At 40.7% G+C, this 15,400-nt stretch overlaps 1 protein-coding gene across 1 annotated transcript in view; it reads right to left on the bottom strand.

The window, feature by feature from the left end:
• CECR2 (CECR2 histone acetyl-lysine reader) overlaps positions 1-15,400 on the bottom strand; it is an 89,632-nt gene that overhangs the window by 73,600 nt on the left and 632 nt on the right. The window lies entirely within an intron of this gene.

Below are 15,400 nucleotides of genomic sequence, written 5' to 3'. Positions count from 1 at the left end.
AAATGGAAGAAGTAGGAATCTATGATGTTCGATACTATTCTGATAGCTGAAAATGCACCTAGAATTAAAAGTATTTGGTTGTCAGATCATGCCCCACTATTGGCAAAATTGGAAATAGGTCAAGAATGCAATCAAAGAATTTGGAGATATAATGCAGTTGTAACTGCTAGTGAACAAGATAAAGATAAATTGCAGACAGAGCTATGTGAATATTTTAGAATTAATGATGTGGGTGATATTAAACAATTGTGTGGGATGCATATAAGACCTATATGAGGGGACAATTTATATGTATGGAAGCAGATACAGGTAGTCCCCAGGTTACATCGTCCCCGATGTACGACGTTTCATCATTACGATGACCCGGGACAGCTTCAAAGCCACCGCTGCCGCTGCCTCCTCCATTTGGGCGAAGGGATCTCCACAGTGGATGGCAGCTTTGGAGACCCCGTGGAGATTCCCTCGCCCGAATGGAGGCGGTGGAGGCTTCAAGGGACCAACAGCCGGTCCTTCTCAGCGCTGCATTGCTGCAGCCTCCGAGGCTGCCACTGCTGCCTCCGTTCGGGCGAGGGGATCTCCATGGTGGGTGGTCGCAGAGGCTACAACAACACAGCGCCAAGAAGGACCGGCTTCTGCAAAATGAGATACAAGTAGAGGTACAAGGGATGGAAAATATAGTAGAGAATATAAGGAAAACTAAGAATACAAGAATTTGGGAAATGAGAAGGAAAATATTACATAAGTGGTATTATACTCCCGTTCAACTCGCATACTTTCAGCAGAATGTTAGGGGTATTTGTTGGCATGGGTGTCAAGATAAAGGAGTGTTTATGCATATGTTTTGGTAATGCCCGATAGTGCAGACATTTTGGCAAAAAGTGGAAGAGGATATTAATAGGATGTTAAATATACGATCAATAATTACTAAGGAAATGGCAGTCAAAAGTAATATGATGGGAGAATTTAGAGAAATAAAACAAGCAGCGATAGAACGCTCAGGCGATAATAGTCTTGGGTTGGAAGGATGCGACAAAATGGATAATGCAAAATTGGTATAGGTACATGGTGGACCACATTCAATTTGAGATTATGGATAAAAGGATGAATTTGGTTAATGAAACTGACTTGAGACAACTGATGGGACGATGGGACAAGGTAAGACGACATATGGCAAGTAGAATCCGAGACCAAGCTGCAAGAAATAAATTGGAATCACTTTATAATATGTAAATAGATACTTTGCTCTTGGGTTAAAATGGTTTATACAAGAAACACCCCTGATTTGGTGGTGGGGTATGAATGTTTGTCGGGTAAAAAAAAGTATTGTAAAAAATCAATAAAAATAATTATAAAAAAAGAAAGAAAATGCATCTGGAAGCTCTAGTACTGATTACATAGCTCTAGTAATGAAAATCAAGGAACACATTGAAAAAACAATGGTCCTAAAATTAAATCGATACCATCGACCATGGTATCCTTCTGCGCCGGCTGGAGGGCTTGGGAGTGGGAGGCACTGTTCTTCAGTGGTTCTCCTCCTACATCTCCGGTCGGTCGCAGTTGGTGTTAGTGGGGGGTCAGAGATCGACCTCTAGGCTTCTCCCTTGCGGGGTGCCTCAGGGGTTGGCCCTCTCTCCTCTGCTATTCAATATCTACATGAAACCGCTGGGTGAGATCATCCAGGGGCATGGGGTGAGGTATCATCAGTACGCTGATGATACCCAGTTGTACATCTCCATCCCATGTCCAGTCAACTAAGCAGTGGAAGTGATGTGCCGGTGCCTGGAGGCTGTTAGGGTCTGGATGGGTGTCAACAGACTCAAACTCAACCCTGATAAGACGGAGTGGCTGTGGGTTTTGCCTCCCAAGGATAATTCCATCTATCCGTCCATTACCCTGGGGGGGGGGATTACTGGCCCCCTCAGAGAGGGTCCGCAACTTGGGCTTGATCCACAGCTTAACTTTAGAGAACCATCTTTCAGCTGTGGCGAGGGGGGCGTTTGCCCAGGTTCGGCTGGTGCACCAGTTGCGGAGGCAGTATTAGCTCCACTTTTAATTTTATTAACTCAATCGATAAATGATATCCCATTAGATATAATAAGAATGAAAAGATTGTGGTAGATTTTCATTGACCTTTGGATAATAAAAGTTGAACTTCAGTGCTGAAATACATTGAGTTAATGAAAGCAACTCAGAATCTCCAGTTTTTTGACAATTAAAACCCACATTAAAAATTATGAATTTGCATTAATTTTGGAAATATACAATTTTTAGCGAAGTTGTATGTACACCAAACAACTGCCTCAAACAAAAGAGCTAAGAGAACGTCTAATTCAATAGAAAATAATATATTGGTTAAGGCAGTCAAGCTTTGTTTGCTGAGCAAGGCTAATTCTTAAGGGTTCTGTTCTCCCTAACATGGCAATTGTATATTGATGGGACTGCATGCTTGGCATCTGTTCAGTGCCTGTTTGGTAGGATATGGGGGAAGACTATTTTTATGATGTCTAAAAATGTGTTCATTAATCTTTCAAAAGGAAATTATTACAAGTTACTATGATAAGAAATACATTTAAATGTAGGTTATAAAGATATAGGTTAAAAACACTATAATACATTATTTTTATATTGTTTTTCCCCAGCTGCATAGTATGATTGCCTCTATGTTCCCTTTGAGAACAATGCAACTAGCTTCCTTCCTTACAGTAATGAATCCAGCTAAACACACAAGCTCATTCCTCCAGAGTGTATCTTTTTCAATAGACATGTTCCTTTTAAAATGGGTGCCCATTCCCGGGGTCTCTATTGTCTTGACAACAATGGTACTAGAGGCAGCTGATTTGGTTGACAGAAAATGTGTTAATTTAACAGATGCATTCACTGTAGCAAGTTTTTCTAATGTCAATTTCTTTTGGTTTATTGAAAAGCAATGCTATCAGAGTATGCTTGAAGAACTACCTCTGTAATTAAAAGCTTTCTGGAAGCTTTTTAAAGCAACTTTGTGGCTGTTATATTATTTTAAAACAATATTGTGGCTGTTAATAGATATTTGTTAATGAAAATGATAGCAAGTGATAATTAAAAAGTCCTGTACAAAGGTCATAAAATGTGATGTGGTGATCTGCTTAATGGCCAGCATGACATATGACTATAATTCTGGCCTCATTCTTGTATCATACAATTCTCAATGCAATAATCCATAAATTCAGTATTCTATCTGTGACCTAGTTATAATTGCAATCTACATTGCAATTATAAACATACTGTATTTATTTATTTATTTATTTGATTTGTATGCCGCCCCTCTCCATAGACTCGGGGAGGCTCACAACAACAATAAAACAATTCATGACAAATCTAATAATTTAAAAACATTTTTAAAAACCGTTATTAAAGCAGACATACACACAAACATACCATACATAAATTGTATAGGCCCAGGGGAGATGTCTCAATTCCCCCATGCCTGACGGCAGAGGTGGGTTTTAAGGAGTTTACGAAAGGCAAGGAGGGTGGGGGCAGTTCTAATCTCCGGGGGGGGGGGGTTCCAGAGAGTCGGCTCTTCCCCTGGGACCCGCCAAACGACATTGTTTAGTCGACGGGACCCAGAGAAGGCCAACTCTGTGGGACCTAATCGGTCAGCATACAAATCCAATTAAACAAACAAACAAATAAATAAATATACTATTATCAACCAGTGTTCTTTGCAGTAGTAGATAACAGCTATTATTTCCCCATGAAAACCCTCCACTCTTCATCAAACATTCTTTCTAAGTGTTGTAAACTATCAAGGGTACAGGGCCCCTAATGCCTCACAACAACATGAAACAATAACTGAAATTAAGAGTGGGAATGTAAAAACACCAATTCCCTTTCCCTGCTTGTTCCATATACCAAAAATATAGGGGACAATCACTTCTTCTTCCACATTTTCTCATGTGGAAAGGGTTTTAATTCAATGGGTTCCTGTTATGAAATGGTAAATAAAAGTACAGTATCTGTTCTGGGGGTCCTTTGTATCTTATTGTGGAAATGAATGGAATATAGGTAATCCTCAACTGAAAGCTATTCATTTAGTGATTGTCCAAAGTTACAAAAACACTGAAAAACGTGACCATTTTTCACATTTACAATCGCGGCAGCATCCCCATGGTCACATGATCAAAATTCAGATGCTTAGCAATTGGTTTAGATTTATGACAGTTGCAGGCTTTGGCTAGTTGATCACCTTTTGCAACCTTCTGAAACCAAAGCCAATGGGGAAGCCAGATTTATTTAACAACTGTGTTACTAACTTAACAACTGAAACGATTCACTTAACATGATGAATTCACTTAACAACTGTGGCAAGAAGGGTCATAAATGGGCAAAATTCACTTAAAAATTCTCACTTAGCTACCCAAATTTTGGGCTCAATTGTGGTTGAAAGTTGAGGATTACCTGTAATCATCCAATGACACTGTGAAAAATGGTTTTATTGTAATAATATAACTAAAGGTTTCTTCGCATGTCCCTGGACTCTGCCTGCACCAACCCAAGGGAGGTACAGTATACAGCTTGGGAAAGGCTGCAATAGGCAATATACCCATGCAAACCATACAAGATGATCCATTCACAAATGAAAAACTTCCCTGGTTCAGCTTCAAAAAGCAGTGAAGTAGTCACAGCCAACAGAGACTTGGGCTGGTTGCTTTGAAGATTTGCAAGATCTTCTGGGCATTCATTCATTTGTTTAATTTATATGCTGGCCAACTACCTAAGGACTCTGGGCAGCTCACAACAAAGAGGATGTCTAAAAAAGAACAATTTAAAAAGCCATAATAAAACCATGTGTATCTTTTGTGGCTGGATCTAGATGATGCATTATTTGATCAACAACCCCAGTCCTGCCAGCAAAGCCAGGTCTTTATAGCTTTCCAGAAGGCAGTATGGATCTCAGGAGATAGATGGTTCCAGAAAGCCGGAGCCTCCACAGAGAAGGCCCTCCCCCATGGCCTCACCAACCGACACAGTTTAGCTGACAGGAGTTGGAAAAGGCCCACTCTGTGGGCCCTTATTGGTTGCTGGGAGCTGTGTGGTAGAAGGCAGTCCAGAAGATAGTCTGGCCCTAAGCCATGTAGGGCTTTATAGTGATTTGAATTGTGTCCAGAGACTGGCTGGTAGTCAGTGCAGCTCATGGAGATTTGGTGTGATGTGGGTGTACCTAGATGCACCCACAACAGTTCGTGCAGCTGCATTCTGGACCAGTTGTAATCCCTGAATGCTTTTCAGGGGTAGCCCCATGTAGAGCATGTTGCAATAATCTAACCGTGAGGTGATAAGGGCATGCATGACCGTGAAAAGAGCCTCCTGATCCAGGTAGGGTTGCAATTGGTGCACTAGGCAGACCTGTGCAAAGGTCCCCATAGCTACAGCTGAGAGATGTTGATCTAATCTCAGCTGAGAATCTAGGAAGACACCTAAATTGTGAGCCCGTTCTGAGGAGCGTAATTTTTCCCCTCCCAGAACTAAGGACGGACAGTCGGTATAGTCCTTCGGGGATAGTACACTCAGCCACTCAATCTTCTTGGGGTTAAGTTTGTTAACTCCCATCCAGACCCTCACAGTCTCCAGGCACCAGCGCATCACATCTACCTCTTCGCTGAACTGCCACGGGTGGAGATGTACAGCTGGGTATCATCAGCATATTGCTGGTGCCTCACCCCATGAGGACAGATGGTCTCACTTAGTGGTTTCATGCAGATTTTAAATAGCATAGGAGAGAGAACCAAACCCTTTGGCACCCCACAAAGGAGGGGCCTAGGGGTTGACCTCTGTCCTCCTACCAACACTGACTGCGACCGACCAGAGAGATAGGAGAACTACCGCAATGTTGCCTCCCACTCCCAACTCCCCTAGTCATCACAGAAGGATACCATGATCAAAAGTATCGAAAGCCACTGAGAGGCGAAGAAGCACCAAGAGAGAGGAATAACCTTTATCCCAGGCTCACCAGAGGTCCTCCACCAGTGTGACCAAAGCAGTTTCTGTGCTATAGCTGGGCCTGAAGCCTGATTAAAATGGGTCTAGATAATCTGTTTCATCCAATGATTGTAGGAGCTGGAGTGCCACCACTTTCTCCACAACATTTCCCACAAAGGGTAGGTGGGAGACTGGATGAAAGTTCTTTAACTCAGCTGGATCCAGGGAAAGCTTCTTGAGGAGGGGCTTCATAACTGTTTCCTTTAATGATTGAGAGAAAGACCTTTCACTCAAGGAGGTGTTGACCAGAACCTGGAACCAGCCTCATGCTACCTCCCTGCTGGCCAAAACCAGCCAGGAGGGGCATGGGTACAATAAACAAGTGGAGGAACCCATCACTCCCATAGCCTTGTCCACTTACTCAGGAGTCACAGGATCAAACTTGTCCCACACAATAGGACTAAGACCTTCCCCTGTAATCTCAGTCAGAATTGCCCAATCAGAGTCCAGTCCATCCGAATTTGGGCGGCTTTGTCCTCCAGAAACTGAACAAATTCTTCAGCTCTACCCTGCAAGGGCTCCTCTGTTCCCTCCACCTTGAGAAGGGAACGGGTCATCCTAAAAAGGGTGGCTGGATGTGAATCCGTGGATGCAATGTGAGGGAAAATGTGAACATTTTGCCACCTGTATCACCACGAGGTAAGTCCTAATAAAGGCCGCCCCGAGTTCTTAGAGAGGGGCAGCATACAAGTCTAATAAATTATTATTATTATTATTATTAATTATTATTATTAATAAAGGCTCTTAACAGTGTTCAGTCAGATTCAGAGTTACTGATTCTCCAGTGTCACTCTAGACATCTCTTCTGGCGCTTCATCTCCTGGAGCTCCTCGGTGAACCAAGGAGCTCTCCTGGATCCGCAGCCACGGAGAGGTTGCAAAGGCGCAATCCGGTCCAGTGCCCCTGATGAAGCCCTGTTCCAGGCAACCACCAGGGACTCAGCCGGATTGTGGGCAAGAGAATCAGGTATTTCCCCAAGCTCCCTCTGGAACCCTTCAGGGTCCATTAGGCGTTTGGGACGGAATCACTTAATCGGCTCCGCCTTCTTGCGATGGAGGATTGGTGTCTTAAAGTCCAGCCTCAGCAGGAAATGATCTGACTATGACACATGTAAAATATCTATGGCCCTTAATACCAGGTCATGTTTCCACTGCCCCAAGAGGAACAGTAGGTCAAGCATGTGTCCTTCCCCCACTCTGAGTTGGATCCTGAACTACTTCGGACAGGTCCATGGTTGCCATGGAAGCCATAAACTCCTCTGCCGCATTCAAGGATTCGCCAAGCGACGGTAAATTGAAGTGCCCCAGAACGATAAGCCTCGGGAACTCCACCAACCCGGCCACCACCTTTAGCAGCGCAGGCAGGGCTGCTGTAATGCAGCTGGGAGGCAGGTAGATTAACAACAAACGCAAGTGAACCCATGCCCAAAGTTAATACACTTGCTTACCATATTTTGTCATATAATATAGGCTAGCAATCTCTATGTGAAATTCAATTATCATAGGAAGAAAAGAAGGTAAACACACACAAATGTGCCTTACAATACAGAAGAAATCAGATAACGCTTCATGCTTTTACAGTCTATTTCAAAACACTAATACTTCTATAAATTTGTTAATATTGAACATACAATTCCTGTTGATACTGCCCTATTGTGATTCTAATACTGTACAAGAAAATCTAGATAGGCCAGTAGAGCAATAAAAACTAAAGTAAAAAGATGGCAGCAGGCAATGAAAACTCAGGTGCGTATAAAATGTTTTGCAAACTAGGAAGGCCTAGCCTTTAAAATTAGGTACAAGTAATAGAGAATCAATCACTGAATTGATATCACTAATGGCCATTTTATTTAAAAAGACATATTTACTGGTTTTCAAAAAAAACCAACCCACCCTGTTTTTGACAATCCCATACATCATTCCTATTTTCTCATCTTCATTAGGATGTTACTATATCTTAAATATCCTTGAAATTCTATATTCAATCGCTGGGTTTCTTCTGGGAATGCTCTGAAACATCTAATATTTTTTTAAATGTGCAATATTCTCTTTGCACATGCATCTCTCTCATGTCCCACTGAACTTTTGACCTGGTCAGAGCTGAACCACCTCCTCCCCTCCAAACTCACAGCTGCGACGTCTTGAAAAAAGGGGTCCTGAGTCGCGTGAGGCAGCTGCCTCTGCTAAAGCCAGCATGGGGGCTTGGCTGTTCAACATTTTCTTCCCATAACAATACCCAGAGCCTTCTCTGATGGATGCACTGCTTTTAAGCCAACCAGCTTCGTAAATCCATTCCCCTTCTTCAGCCTATCTTTAAAGAGTAGTCTTGGAAAAGAAAAAAGGACATCTGCTTCACACATTCCAAGATATGCAGCTGGTGGATGAAGTACACATCTGGAAAGATCACCATCTACTAGTCTAGTAAGCATAATGTTGTGGACTGAGAATGAAAAAGAAAAAAACCTAGACAACACAGATGAAAATGGATGTCAAGTTTCTTCTCTTAAAAAGAACAACAAACCGTTTCAGTATAGAGGCTACTAGTAGTCATCCCAACTGGGGTAAATCTTATAAATTCAGAACCAGGTTAAAAAAAAAGTCCTTTGTGCCCACTGCAAATAAATGTGACAGATATACTTTCATTTCATAGCGACATTTAGAATTAGAAATAAATTACGGCGTTTTTAAAAATTGGCAAGAGTTCAAAGACATCAAAATTCTCATATGCATGTCCTTCCAATAGCTGACGTGAAATACATTATCTGTGCATTATTCTTTTCAAGCTCATATTTTGGGGGGAGGGAATAGTACAACACTTAAGTATACAATGGCAAGTGATACTTGCAATATTTTCGCTGTACCTTCTAACTGTTTCGCATTTCTATTGCTATATACACAACCTAGGTTGCTTTTTGTTTATCCTTTTTTCTTTATAGTATCTATTTTTCCTAAATTGGAACACTGCAGCTATGCTCATGCTGTAACTTCCAGCATCCCTAGCAAGCAATGATTGTGGAGATTCAGGTTAATTCTGGAAGAGTCAAGCTCATTGTATTATACTTGGCAGGACAAGTCAGATGTTTAAAAGTGGAACATCAAAAGATGGGCTGGTTCATTCAGCAAACAGTAACAGCTGGCTAACCTTGTCTGGGCTTGAAAGATAGGCAAGGTCAAGAATGGTTGGTGATTGGAAAGAAGACAAACAGGGAATCTTAGGACTGTATACTCGACTGGCAAAGCCAGAAATGGCTCCATATTTATTTATTTATTAGATTTGTATGCCGCCCTTCTCTGAAGACTCGGGGCAGCTCACAAAAGACATAGTATAAAACAATGTGTATAAACAAATCAAATATTGCTGCCCCTGCAGAATAGTTCCACTCTGACATATGGAAACAAGACATAAAAGTATAGTTGATTAACTCTCACGTCATAAATCTAAAAAATTAATGGTGCAATTGATCACTGTTTGACAATGCAATTGCCAATCTTTAAAATTTAAGAATTAAAAATTGTCCATCTTTAAAATGCTACTTTTCACAATAATTGTGGATATATGAATGTGAATTTGGGGGGTAGGGAGATTCCTATAGTTCCCCTTTGTTTGCGTAATTTAAATTTGTTATTTAGTCCAAGATAGCAGTAAGAGGTTTAAGAATCAGAAATAAGGCACTTTTCTGAGAAAGATGCATGGGATCAGAATACAGATCATGATGTTTTTGTTTCAAAATACTAAAAAACCCTAATGAAAATACCGGTAATAGCAAAATAAAATTGTGAGAATACTATCACAATTTTACCATATTCTGTGGAAAACCTTTTGCTGATAAATATTAGATTTGTCATATGCTGTTTTATTATTGTTGTTAGCCGCCCCGAGTCTACGGAGAGGGGCAGCATACAAATCTAATAAATAAATATAATAAAACTAGTATAAAATTCATGCTGGTTATCTGGGGATAGATCCCACAGAATACAAATGAGGAATTCAGAAAAACAGCATGCATACATGGGCAAAACACTCTGGAAATATCCAGGTACTGAATTTCTGGGCCCTGAGTTCAACAGGTACCAAAGATAACCCTCCTAGACTACACAAACAAATCAGGAAACACTTTAAGCTTATACAAATACTACAAACCGTATTTAGCAATACCCATAATCTAAAGCGTCCCTAAATTATCAACGACTAAGAATGTGCATGGCTGGGTTTAAGCTGTCCACATTGTTTGCTTTTACTATAATGCATCTTCCTAACATTCTTAAACAGTGAAATCTTTTATAAATCAATAAGCAGTGGTACCTCTACTTAATAACTTAATTCATACCATGGCCAGGTTCTTAAGTAGAAAAGTTTGTAAGTAGAAGCATTTTTCCCCATAGGAATCAATGTAAAAGCAAATAATGCGTGCAAACCCATTAGGAAAGAAATAAAAGCTCAGAATTTGGGTGGGAGGAGGAGGACAGTTGCTGCCGAAGGGAGACGGTGAGGTGAGAGGAATCAAAAAAATCCAAAACTTTAAGGCTTTAAGGCTTTTTTAAAAAAGAGGGACTCTGAGGCGGTGAGGAGGAGCACGCACCTCCCATACACCTGGCGCGAGCCTGCCTCCCATACACTGTGCCAGAGAGAAACCCAGGTGGGCTAGAGGGGGGAACCTCCTGCTCCTTTGACTGAAAGGTGGCTGCTGCTGCTACCTGCGTCCTCTTCCTTCCCATGCTGAAGGGATCCCCTCTCCTCTCACTCACTCGCTTTGTAGCCAGCGCCTTTCCTTCACTGTGGTGACTCCTTGGTTTGGCTGAAGCCGAGTTGATCTGGCTGGAGCGAAGCGCCCCCTTTTGCCTTTCTGCGCCCGGATGCTCCGGAAGGCAACCTCGCGCTAGGTGTATGGGAGGCAGCGCAAGGGAGTCACCACAGCGAAGTGGTTTATTCCTTTTCCAAGCGCCCAGAGAAAGGAAAACGCTCCATTTGCTCTGGGCTGCCAAAGGCTCCTTAAGCGCCACCGAAAGGCTCCTCTGGCAGCCTAGAAAAGCCCGAGATGGCTGGGATTAAAGGGGGAATGGCAGGAAACTGGCCGGGCCTTCATACCGCTCTCAAATTTCCTGGGAAATTTTTCCAGGCTCGGGTTCTTAAGTAGAAAATGGTTCTTAAGAAGAAGCAAAAAAATCTTGAACATCCGGTTCTTATCTAGAAAAGTTCTTAAGTAGAGATGTTCTTAGTTAGAGGTTCCACTGTACATATCACATGAATCATAGATATTTGTTGAGAAAAAAATGTGCATATAAATGATGGATCTGCCATCTCAAGAATATAGGGGGGCATCTGATTAATACAAATGTATATGAAAATAACATATCTTAATATATAATTAAATCGTTCCATGTTTCTTCTGATAATACTGAACGCAAATTTACAGAAGGTAAAAAAGCCACCAAAGTTGCTTAAAACTCTTTAAAACATGTCACAATAAAAAACAAAGCTTATACAACTGATTTCTGTTAAGTGATTTTTGTCCCATTTTACTACTGTTCTTGTCACAATTGTTAAGCAAAGCATTGCAGTTGTTAAGTGAATCTGGCTTTCCCACTGACTTTGCTTGTCAGAAGATCACAAAAAATGATCCCCTAATCCGAGAACATTGCAACAAATAATAAATATGAACCAGTTCCCAAGCATTTGAATTTTGATAATGTAACTGTGGGGAGTGCTACAAGATTGTAAGTGTGAAAACTAGTCATAAGTCATTTTTTTCAGTACTCTTGTAATTTGAATGTTACTAAATGAATAAATAATAATAATAATAATAATAATAATAATAATAATAATAATAAATATATCACATTTTTTAATGTCATCCCTCTCCGTAGACTGGTTGGTTATAAATTGAGGATTAGCTGTATTATATTTATTTCTCTGATAAGGTATAATATTCAAATTGTTCAATAAAAAAATGATTATTTTCTAGAACTTGTAACAGTCCATGAAATAAGAAAGTTGTACAGTATAATTAAATAACATTATCCGCATCTGAAGTTCTTGAAGCAAATAACAATATTGTAAAAACAAATGTAAGTTTTTCACAATACTGATTCTTAACCAAAAAAAGTACAAGTCTTTACATCTTCAACATATAAATCATGATCACATAGATATTAATTGATCAAGTGGTGATGTGAAGCTTTAGTCTAACAATCTTCCAACACTAATTCAGTCCTTCATCCTACTATTTTCCAATTATTTGTATGCTTCTCCCATCTATATATTTTCCAGGAAGAATTCACAGCTGATTTCTCCTATTATTCTCTTCAAATCATCATTCTAATATTTACCACCACCACCCAAATATATTTCAATATAGAAAACCAGCATAAAACTTCTATTCATTACTTTGTCTCAACTTAGTTTCATTAATAACAGCTATTTCAGAGCACTTATTTAAAACAAATATTATATTCAATATAAGCAAATACAAATCTGTAGGTATGTTTTTTATTAAAAGGGAATCAACCAAGAAGGAAGAGTTGCATCACAAATTTTTCTTCCTCATCTCCCTCTGAAACACATAATCCATCCAGACCACTTTAAATGTTCCCACTTGGTGTGGAAGTTGGGGAACTAGAGTCCAAACTGACTTATTTGTGAAACAAACCAGATGCCACTTCAGCCTCCAAAGGTGAAAGGCTAGTACAATTACCTTTTCTCATTGTAAATTTAAGATCTTTCCCCCTGCTTGTATGCTTGGGCAGGGGAATTTATTTTAAGAGTCCACATCAATAGGTGAAGGAGGAGCTCTTTTTGCTAAGGAGTAGTATCACTGGAAGATAATTTACTCTTTCAGAAATTTAGCACTGCATAAGGGATTTTCTCCTCCCTCTACATTCACATCCTGTTAAAGGGGTTGTAGGAATTCTCACATCCTGCTGTACTCAGTTATCTTGGGGGGAAAGATTCAGACTACCTTTGAAAATCACAAATATGTCATAGCAATATTTAACTCACCAAAGATGAACTCAAGCCAAAACTAATATTTAAGGCCACTATAAAATTAAGCCTGAACATACATCTTTGTATCTACATTTAAAATACACAGCAAGACCTTATATTCGCAATCATTAACTATATCTTAGTGCTGGGTCTGACTATGTCAATTGCACTTACATAGGTTTCATTTGCTACTCAAACACATTTCGGCAGTAACATATAATAAACATTTTGACCCTATAACTAAATTTCATAATATATTGTAGTTTTTATAAATAGCCTATATCTAATAAAACACAAGGGCAAGTTACAAAAAAACTAATCCTTGAATATATTCTTTATGTGCAGAAACAAGGTAACCCAGCCTCAACTTTCTATGTTGCTTTTCTTATCATTCAGCTTAGAATCATTTGTCTATAGATCACAGATCTGAGTCTCCAGTAAAGTTACCATTTTAAACAACCTTTAGAGAAGTAATTCTTATCTTTATTCCAAATGTTATCCACATACATATACAGTACATATATTATAATGCTAAATCTAATGAATAATTATGTTAAAATAGCATGTTTACATTTCACTGTGTTTCTCTTCATAGCCTAACAGGATCTTATTATACACATTTTGAAAGCTGAAAAGAAAATGAGACACTAAAGTTATTGCATCTGTTATAAACAGATGGTAAACTCAGGTTTAATCACATTGGGCTAAGCTACTTAAGATCTTGGAAAATGACACAAGACCTCTGGGAGGTCTGCATACACATAGCCTGCTCATATTCTTCCATTTGACCTAATTACTTTTCGTATTGGTAAAATTGTGCAACAAATCAAATAAAACTGCTGCCTTAAGATCAAATTAAGTGCACAGTATTATATTGTTAAGACTGTATACTGGATAAACAATTGAGCAATGCTGGAAAAACATCCTTTCAGAATCCTGGAATAGCAATGTTGGATAAACAGCCAAAATTTCAGATGTTTTTTTTAGAAAAAAAGTAAGAGGTAAGAGCAACTTATTCAATATAAAACTTGCACTAATTCACTATTACAATAAATGTGTTTATCCATCTTACTAACTGCTAAGCAGATTTCCCAACTTAGCTGCCTAGAGTCCCTAAGGAGTTGGGTGGCATAGAAATCAAATAAATAAATAAATAAACTTCAGCTGAATGAATTTCGATGTGCTGATTTCTTATGAAAATGGAAGTCTAAATTCCAGAGAACCTTAAAAGGGAGAAAAAGAGGAGAAACACACTGCCTGCTCAATTGCCACAAAGCCAACAGCTTGATTGTCACAAAACCTGGAGGGAGCTTATAGCTAGCTCTCATGGAGAAACAAAACTCCCCTCCCTCTTACCCATCGATTCCCTGCAGGAATAATGCAAGCAAAGCAAACTCTTTTCAAACCCTTGGACTGATCTCAGGCCACCAGAGAGATAAGATGGAAACTTCTACCTTTGAAATGGAAACCTCCTTTTAAATACCTGGTAGCAAAACTTTTTTTTTTAAAGCAAGAACAGCAAAATGGAAGACTTTAGAATCAGAGCCACTCTGCTCCTCTCCACAGCTTGCTCAGTGGAGTGATAAAGAAGAGATAATCAAGATACACACAGAGAGAGGCATGCATTACTTTGCTTTTCAAAAGGCGGCCGAAGTCTCCACATCGCTCCCACACATCCTGGCTGGGGAACAAATAATGCTCCCTTGGGGATATAAAAGAAAAGATCCTCCTCGCCAACTGTGACACTTCATTGGCGAGGGGGGGTGGTTAGGGGGAAGGGAGAGAGAACCGGTGGGCTCAAACCTCTCCCCACCAAGAAATAAGCTTTAAAGGGAGGGGGGATCGAGCGACAAGAGTCATACCAAACAGAAGGAAAACTATTGTTAGGCACTATTCAACATAAAATTGAGCCCCCTTCTCCATCCGATCCCTAAAAGAGGACTTTTACCCGCTTTAGAAGCGTTTCGCAGATCAGCGTTTTTGGACACGTTTTTAACCGGGGAGCAAAGGCACCCTTCCCCTCCCTCGGTGGGGCTTTTCGGCTTCACCCTTGTCATTGTTCGTAGCACCGCCGCCACCGCTACACAATTCCCCCGACCGCCTCGGCGGCACCACTTTTATTAACGAGACGTCGCAAAGGGGGAGAGGGGAAAAGAAAAGGAAGACCAACTTTCGTAGCAGCAGCCCTTACCTACCCCGTCTGTACCCTGCGCCGCATGGGGGGGGGGGTTGGATGGAAATGTCCGCGATCCTGACCCTCCCCTCCCCCCACCGGGCGGCGTGAGGGCAGCCGGGCAGGCGCCTCAAGAGCCCCCCCCCCGCCCAACCCCCTCCATCCCTCGCGGCGAGAAGGGCCGAAAGTATTGTCCTACCCCCCCCCCTCCTTCACCTCCGCCGCTTC

This window comes from Erythrolamprus reginae, chromosome 6, assembly GCF_031021105.1.
Source record: "Erythrolamprus reginae isolate rEryReg1 chromosome 6, rEryReg1.hap1, whole genome shotgun sequence".
NCBI lineage: Eukaryota > Metazoa > Chordata > Lepidosauria > Squamata > Dipsadidae > Erythrolamprus > Erythrolamprus reginae.
This window is presented reverse-complemented; position numbering and strand designations above follow the sequence as displayed.